Genomic DNA, 9,303 nt, shown 5'->3' on the forward strand with positions numbered 1-9,303 from the left:
GGCCGCAGGTGTCTGGGCCCTAGCGAGGTCCCCGGGCTCCCACAGGACAGATGCGGACAGTGTGACCGGGGAGGCCCTGCTACCCTCGGGACTGTCCCTCCAGCCCCTAGCTTTCTGTGATTCTCTGGGCCCCCTCTGCAGAGGGGCAGGGGATCCACCCTGGATCCTGAGGTGCCGAGCTTGAGGGACCCCAGAGCTTCAGCCAGGCCGCTTCCTTTGCGGGGTGAAGCTGAGGTTCAGAGGAGGGCAGGGGCAGGTCCCGGGCGCTCCCCAAAGGAGCCTATCTAGGGGCTGGGGTCACAGGGAGCGCTCCTGAGACCTCTTTGGCCCTGGAGCTGGGGAGGATGAGAGGCTAGGGGCCTTTCGTCGAACGCTGGGGCTGGGCAGAGCCTCAGCCTGTGCCGCAACCCTAAGCTGCGTCTGGCCGGTCCGAGCCGCGGGCCCTTTAAGAGGGGGTGGTGCTTCAACCTGGCGCGAGGGAGGCCGCCAGCGTGCACGTGCCCGCGTGCACGTGCTGCCCCTACGGAAGCCGAGACTACACTTCCTGTGAGGCCTCAGCGGCAGCGGCGGAGCAGCGTGGTCAGAGAGAGCTTCAGAGAAGCCATGGTGGGTTCGGCGTGACGGTGGAGGAGGCTCCAGGTCTTGGTAAGTGTCACCGGCATGGACCCCACCGGGAACCCTCTGGACCTCCCTGCTTCTTCCCGGTCACTCCCTGCTTTCGGGCCCTGACTTATTCTGGGCATCTGGGCCCAAGTCGTCCGCATGGAGGCTGTTGTGGGGTCCTGGCCTTGGCAGCGTCCGCCCCCCTGCCGCCTCTTGGCCCACAGCCCCGGCGGTGAAGCGCGGGTCCTGGGTTCCTCCGAGCTCCATGGGCTTCTGAGCTGGGGTCTAGGGTTATTTTTGATGCCTCAAGACCTTTAGCAAGAGACCTCGCTAGAGCAGGGGACATGTGTAGTTTCAATTCTTTGAGGAGTCTCCGGCTATTTAGCTGTTTTCCAGGATGTGTATCCTAATTTTCAGTTCCACCTGCAGTGTATGAGTTCCCCTTTCTCGAAAAGCACACTCGCATTCCTATTTTTTTCTTTTTGTTTTGTTTTTTGCAAAAGAGTTTTGCTCTTTTGCCCGTGTTGGGGTGCGGTGGCGTGATCTCGGCTCACTGCAACTTTCGCCTCCGGGGTTCAAGTAATTTTCCTGGCTCAGCCTCCAGAGTAGCTGGGACTCTGGGCACCAGCCACCACACCCGGCTAATTTTTGTGTTTTTGGTAGAGACGGGATTTCATGACATTGGTGAGTCTGGTCTGAAGCTCCTGACCTCAGGTGATCCACCCGCCTTGGCCTCCCAAAGTGCTGGGATTACAGGCCTGAGCCACCGCTCCCAGCCCCTCCTATTTCTTAAAAACTTTTTTAGGAATATTCAATAAGTGTGAGATTATCTGGGTGTGGTTTTGAATTACAGTTTTCTAATGCATAATTTTGAGGACCTTATATCGTATCTGTTGTTTTTTTTTTATGAGTGTACAGAATTGTCCAGGTTCTTTGCGAAATATTTGATTGTTGGCGAAATATTTGATTGGATTCTTTTGCTACTTTGTAGTGTTTTTTGTGTACACATCAGATGAAAACTCATGAATTACAAGATTATCTGAAATTTTTTCCTTATCTATAGGACGCTTTTTTATTTGGAAAGTAGTTTTCTTTGATGTGCAGAAACTTTTCAGGTTGATATAGTCCCAGATGTTTATTTTTGTGTTTCATGTATGTAATTTTCGTCGCCCATATAAGAAAATATTTATCAGTGACAAAGCATTTAGTTGTTAGTGAGGTTTTTCTTCAAAGGTATTTGTTTGTTTTCCTCTTTGCAAAGGTGAGCAGAGATTCAAGTAACCCAAAATACATGTTCATCCTGTGTTTTAAAACCTTTTGTGGTTTTGGTCTTTTGGCCTTCAATTTGGGGAGGGGTTTTGTTTTCATACGTTGTGTAAAATAAGGGTCCTGTTTCTGGCTTCTGCATCCGGGTATCATTTTTCTCAAAGGTATTCATTGAGCAGACTCTGTTTTCCGCATTGTGGTGTTCTTTATGAAAGTCAGTTGACTATGTCCATATTTGTGTTGATCATGTTTTGCTCTCCCTGTTTTGTCCACAGTTCTAGGTATTTTTATTTATGCAAGTACCATATTTCTGCTGCATAACTACAACTTGGCAGTGTAATTTGATATTGAGGATTGTGGGTTCTCACTTTGATTGTATTTCTCAGGGTTCCTTCAGATATCCATTGCCTTTGTGGTTCTCTGTGATTTTTAGCAATATGTATTTATTTCTGTTAACTTTATTTCACAACACAAAGGTCTATAATTAGGGGTACATTTTGATACATATAGATGGGGTAATGATCAAATCAGGGTACTTGGGAGCTCTATTCCCTCACACAGGTATTATTTTTGTGTGGAGAGAACATACAAAATTATCCCTTCTTGCTCTTTAGAAAAATATAATATTGTAAACTCCAGTCACTGGGGCTGAGGAGAACATTCAGATGTATTCCTTTAATGTTAAGATAACTTTGTTTCCATAACCAATCCTTCCCCATTCCCCGTCTAGCTCCCAGACTCTGGTAACCAATATTGTGCTTTCTACTTCTTTAAGATAAACATCTTAAGGTTTCACGAGTGGTATCATGCAGTGTTTGTCTTTCTAGGCCTAGCTCATTACATTTAACATAATGTTTTCCAGGTTCCTCTGCATTGCTCTAAATGACACTGTTTCATTGTTTTGATGGCTGAAGAATATTCCCTGGTGTATGTATATGAGAGTTTCCTGATCTCTGTATCTGTGGATGAACAGGTAGGTTGAATGATACCCAGTAGTGGGATTGCTAGATGGTTTGGTGTTTCTTTTTTTCCTATTTGCAGGACCCCTCAACTGTTTTTTATAGTGTTAATACTAATTTATGTTTCCACAAACAGTTCCCCTTTCTGGAAATTCATACCAGGATTTTTTTTTTTTTTCTTTGAGACAGAGTCTAGCTCTGTCACCCAGGCTGGGGTGGAGTGGCCGATTTCGGCTCAGTGCAAGCTCCACCTCCCGGGTTCATGCCATTTTCCTGCCTCAGCCTCCCAAATAGCTGGGACTACAGGCACCTGCTACCACACCCGGCTATATTTTTGTATTTTTAGTAAAGACGGGGTTTCACTGTGTTAGCCAGGATGGTCTTGATCTCCTGCCCTCGTGATCCACCTGCCTCGGCCTCCCAAAGTGCTGGGATTACAGGCATGAGCCTCTGCCCCTAGCCTATGAATTATCTTTTAAAATACTTTAATCTTTTTGTAATGTTCATTCTAGTTGGAGTGAGATAAATTCTGAGTGTAGTTTTGATCTACATTTTTCTCATGAGTAGTAATGTTAACCCCATTTTTGTAAACATTGGGTCAGTTTCCTGTCTTTGCAGAAATATCTACTCAGATTATTTGCCCAATTTTGATCTGGTTATTTTTCTGTTGTTTTAGGTTTTTTTTTGCCAGCTGGCAGTGTTACTAGCTTGTAGATTTTCAAAAACAGCCCCTTATCCACTGTATGTTTGCCCAAATTTTTCTTATAATTTTCAGTATGCTTTTTCATTTTGTTCATTGTTTTCTTTGTTGGGCACAAACTCTTCAGTTTGACGTGGTCCCACATGTGTAGAATTTCTTGGTTAGCTGCGCTGTTGGTTACTAATCAGGAAAAAACAAAATTGCTACCAAAGCAGTCCATTGTCAATGATTTTTTTCCTTGTGTTTTTGTTACTTTTTGCAAACCATAAGCATACATTCAAGTTGCCCTAAATATACACACACCAGAGGTTGTCTTTATATGAGCCTTATGGTTGCAAGTTTTGTGTATAATCTTTAATCCTTTTGAGTTGATTATTATGTATCTAGTACCATAAGAGTCCTATATTATATTACACATGGATATCTAGTTTTGGAAACCTTCCCCATTGTGTCATTTTGGTGGTGTTTTGAAAAATGTGTTCACTCTATAGAATTTTGTGTTGATTCTTGAGCATCCTCATTTTTCTCACTGGTCTGTGTTTCTCTGTATATGCCAGTAACATATGGGTTGGTTAACCAGGGATTTTCTAATAATTAGAACTCAGAGAATGTGATGCATCCCATATGGTTTGTATTTCTCAGGATAGCTTTGGAAATTCAGCATGTTTCACATTTCCACATACATTGTGGCATTGTTTCTATTTCTTAAAACACTATTTGCCATATACTAAATGTATATGATCAGAGGGTACAAGGAAGATTTTGATACATGTTTATGTTGAGTAATGATAAAATCGGGTTATTTAGCATCTCCACCTCATATAGTTTTTATCTTTTGAGTGGTAACAATGTTCAGAATCTTTCCTTCTAACTCCTTTGAAACATATGATACATTTGTGTTAAGGCTAGTCACCCTGCTGTGGAATAAAAGACCAGATTTGATCACTCTCATCTGGTCGTCTTTGTACCCATCACTGATTCCTTCCCAGACCGCCTCTACCTCCCCTGCAGACTCTGGTAACCCCTATTGAACTTTTTACTTCTAGGACATAAAGTTCTTTTCAGTCTACATCCCTGAGATAACATGGCATCAGTCTTTCTCGACCAGGCTCATTCACTGGACTTGATGTTTTCCAGGTTTCTTCATGTGGCTGCAGATGGCAGGATTTTCCAAAGCTTTGTGGCTGAAACATATTCTGTGGTGTATCTATACAGCAGTTTCCTCATCCCTGCAGCTGCGTATGCACAGGTAGGTTGGTTCTGTACCTTGGCCACAGTTACAAGTGCTTTAGTACCCCTGGGAAAGCAGATAGCTCTCTTCAACCTAGGGATTTCAACTGCTTTAAATGTGGACCCACTGGTGGGGCTGCTAGCTGACATGGTAGTTGTACTGTGAATTTGTTCAGGAATCTCTCACTGTTTTTCATAGTGTGTATACTAATTTACATCCCCACCAATAGTGTTTAAGAGGTTACCCTTCTGTAAGTCTATACGGGATGTCACTTTCAAAAAGTCTGTGTTTTGTTTGTTTTGTGTAGTATTCATTCTGAGTGGAATGAGACGGAATCATAGTGTGGTTTTCATGGACTTTTTTGTGAGGATTAGTGATGTCGATAAAGTTCTTTGAGAAATCCCCACATTGCTGTCCATGGTGTCCAAACTAGTTTTCATTTCCACCAACAGCCGACCAGCATCTCTTTCCTCCTGTGCCTCACTGGCATTCATTCTTGTGGACTGTGTCACAATCGTCATTCTGACCAGTGTGAAATACTATCCCATGGGTCTTTTGCTTTACATTTCTCTGATGATTACTGAGGTAGAGAAATGTTGTCCTGTCTGTTGGTTGCTGTAAACCTTCTTTTGAGATGCTTGTTTTCATGCCTCTTGCACTTTCTTCATTGAGTTTTTGTTTTGCTGATTTATTTGCTTAACGTGTTTGAGGTAGATCCTGGATATTAGACTTCATCAGATGCATACGTGGAAACATTTTCTCCCACTGTGTAGGCTGTGCGTTTACTCTGTTGGTAATTTCTTCTGCTGTGCAGCAGCTCTTTTGTACATTAGGCCCCACTTGTCAATAATTGTTTTAGTTGCACTGGCTTTTTATACATTTTGTAAAAGAACACCAAAAGATACAACGAAGAAGGGGAATCTGCTTAATAAATTGTTTTAAAATTGGATATCCCTATATAAAATAATAAAATAGAACCCCTATTGTGTAAAAGGCACAACAATCAACTCAAAATGAATTAGAGACTAATACACAAAGCAGGGACATAGGCATATCCGTGCTGTGCCAAATCCTCTGTCAAGAAGGGTATTTCCTAGGTTCTCTTGCAGGCTCTTCATAGTTTGCAGTCTTGCATTACATCTTTCATTCATCTTGAGTTAGTTTCGGTACACAGTGAGACACAGGGGCCCACTGCCTTTCTTCTGCAACTGGCTAGCCATTTATCCCAGCACCATCTATTGAGAGGAGGGAATCCTTTCTCCAAAGCTTATTTTTGTGGATTTTGTTGAAGATCAGATGGTGTTAGGGGTGCGGGTTTACGTCTGGGTTCTCTAATCTGTTCCACTGGTCTGTGTGGAACGGGGTCCCTAACTTTTCAATGGAATGTAAAATCAGGAAGTGTGACACAACCGGTGTAGTTTGTATTTCTCAGCGTTGCTTTGGAAATTCAGGGTGTTTTGTGGTCCACATGAACTTTAGCATTGCGTGTTAACGTATTTTTTAAAAGGTTGTCCATACAGTAATGGCATACAATGGGGAAAGTTAGAGCGGGGCATTTTGGTTAATGCAGATACAGAGAAATGTTAAAATCAGGATATTTAGAACCTCTGTTATCACAAACAGTTAATTTCTTTGTGATGGAAACATTTGGAATCTTGGATTTACAAGAGTCTCTATTATCACAAACAGTTGTTAATTTCTTTATGGTGAAAATATGTGAAATCTTCTTTTTCAGATTTTGTGAAAACGGTGTGATGTTATGTTAATTTACTCTAGTCACTGTGCTGTGGAACAGAGAGGAACAATTCATGCCTCTCATCTAAGTGTAACTTTGTACGTATTTCTGATCCCTGCCCATGCCCCCTCTTCCCTCCAGCCTCTGGTGACCAGTATTGTGCTCTCTAGATTTATGCCATGAAGCCTTTTATTTTGGATTCTACATGAGTGAGATGTGGCAGTGTTTTTGTTTCTCTGCCTGGTTTAGGTCATTTACCATAATGTCCTCCAGATTTAACAGTATGGCTCCAAATGATGACATTTCATTCTGTTTTTCTGGCTGAAGACTATTCTATTTGTGTACATCCATCGCAGTTACTTTATCCCTTCATCTGTGGCTGGACAGGTAAGTTTATTCTTTATTTTGACAGTTGTCAGTAGTGCTGCAGTCCACATAGGATGGCAAATATCTCTTGCATGGGCTGATTTCTTTTGCCCTGAAAGTATACTTAATAGTAGAATTGTTAGATGAAGTGGTAGTTGCAGGTTTAATTTTTGGAGGACCCTCTCACTGGTTTCTGTAGTTTGTATACTAATTAACATTCTTACCAAATGAGTTGCTCTCTGGAAATTTACACCCACATTTGTGTCTGTTTTAATGTATGTTATAACTTTGGTAACATCCATTTGAATTATAGTGAGATGAAGTATGTGTTGTTTTGATTTACATCTTTCTCATGATTTGTGATGCTATCCAAGTTCTTAAAACTTGTTTTCAATGTTATGTCTTCGTTGCAGAAATGCCTATTCAGGTTCTTTTGACCCATTTTGTTTGGTTATTAGTTTCTCATTTGGGTTTTTGCTAGTAAGTAGTGTTAGTGGCTTAGACATTTTGAAGACAACCTTTTATCAGATGTATGTTTGCCGAAACCTTTCTTGTAAACTTCAAGATGATTTTTTAATTTTTTTCATGGATTTTTTTTTTATCTGCTTGGGCACAAACTCTAGAGTGGGATGCATTCCCACGTGTGTCTGTTTTCTTGGTTCCCTGTGACGTAGGTGACTGATGAAGACAAACAAACTCGTGTCCGAACTAATCCATCACCCATGAGTTTTCCCCCTGTATTCTTTGTTTAGTTTTGGCACAGTGTGAACACAGATCCACGTTGACCTAAATATACCCACACTGTATGTCTTCTCTTTGGGGGAGCCTGATGCTTTAAAGTTTTGCGTATTAGTCTCTAATTCATTTTGAGTTGATTGTTGTGCCTTTTACACAATAGGGGTTCTATTTTGTTATTTTATACGAGGACATCCAATTTTTAAAACAATTTATTAAACAGATCCCCCTTCTTTGTTGTGTCTTTTGGTGTTCTTTTACAAAATGTGTACACTACCAAGGAGTTTGGTTTGTGATTGAGCTCCCTCATTCTGTCTGTTGGCCTGGGTGTCTTGGTTAATGCCAGTCATCTGTTGTTTAGATAACTAGCTTTTCAATATAATTTCAAATGGAGGACAGTGATGTATCCCACATACTTTCTATTTCCAGAAATGCTTTTGAAATTTAGGGCATTTCATGATTCCATGTGAATGTTAGCATTGTTGGCATCCTTTTTTTTTTTTTTTTTTTAAAGAAATTGCCCTAGAGTATATGTATATAACTAGAGGATGCAGGGGCCATTTTGATATAGGTACACCTAGCATATTGATCAAATCATAATATTTAGCATCTATGAAGTCCTCTAGGTATTATTTGTCTGTGGAGAGGATATTCAGAATCCTTTCCAGCTATTTGGAAAATTCACTACAATATTAACCCTAGTCACCCTGCTATAGAAGAGAAGGGTAGGATTGATCTCAGTTTTCTAAGTGTAACTTGGTAACCATTACCAGTTTCTGCCTAGGCCCCTCTTCTCCCCAGCCTCTGGTAACCACTGTTGAACTTTCTACTTCTATGAGGCCAGGTGTTTTAGATTCCACATAGGTGAGATTATGCAGTATATGCCTTTCTCTGCCTGGCTCATTTCATTTAACGTAATGTCCCTCAGGTTTTTCCACATGGCTGCAAATGACTAGATGTAACCCATTTCTATGGTTGAAGAATACTCCGTTCTGGATGCGTATTGCAGTTTCCTCATCCCTTCATCAGTGAATGAACAGGTAGGCATATTTCCTATCTTGGCTATTGTGAGTACTACAGTACACAGGGCAAGGGAGGTATCTCTTCCACATAGCAATTTCATTGACTGTAAATGTACAGCCAGTGGTGGGAAGGCTAGATGAAATGGAGTTTTTACTTTGTTTGAGGAACTTCTAGCTGTTTTTCCTAGAGTGTGTACAAATCGATATTCCCACCAAGAGTGTAGGAGAAGAATTGCCCCTTCTGCAAGTCTGTACCAGTTGTTTCTTTTTCAAACTTGTATTTTTGTTTTCAGTAACATTCATTCTATGGGTATGGAAGTGGTATCTCACTGTGGTTTTCCTTGACATTCTCGTGAGGATTAGAGCTTTTGGGAAACTTTTTCTTTTACCTATGAGTCAATTGCTCATCTACTTTTCAGACATGTCTGTTCAGATCCTTTGCCCAGACTTAGCTTGGGTATTTGTTTTTGTTTTGTTTCTGTTTTTGTTTTCTCCCACATCGTAGTGTTAGTTTCTTGCACATATTTTATAAGAACCCCTTTCAAAGACAGGATTTTCCCTAGTTTTCTTTCAGTGTGTGAGGTGCCTTCTCTTCTGGTTCATTGTTTTCTTTTCCCTACATAAGATCCAATGTTTTCCGTAGTCTCACATGTTTATATATTAGTGGTGGCTTTTGTGTACAATTA

The 9,303-nt window shown here is 41.3% G+C and overlaps 1 long non-coding RNA gene across 1 annotated transcript; it reads left to right on the forward strand.

Annotated features, from left to right (window-relative positions):
• Window positions 1-553: 553 nt before the first annotated feature.
• On the forward strand, window positions 554-8,591 carry LOC108522686 (uncharacterized). The gene is made up of 4 exons (XR_001883571.1): window positions 554-645; window positions 2,732-2,842; window positions 4,666-4,777; window positions 8,524-8,591. It is a non-coding gene; the product is annotated as an uncharacterized LOC108522686 (long non-coding RNA).
• The last annotated feature ends 712 nt before the right edge of the window (window positions 8,592-9,303 follow it).

This window comes from Rhinopithecus bieti, unplaced genomic scaffold (genome assembly GCF_001698545.2).
Source record: "Rhinopithecus bieti isolate Rb0 unplaced genomic scaffold, ASM169854v2 scaffold_68374, whole genome shotgun sequence".
NCBI classification, from domain to species: Eukaryota; Metazoa; Chordata; class Mammalia; order Primates; family Cercopithecidae; genus Rhinopithecus; species Rhinopithecus bieti.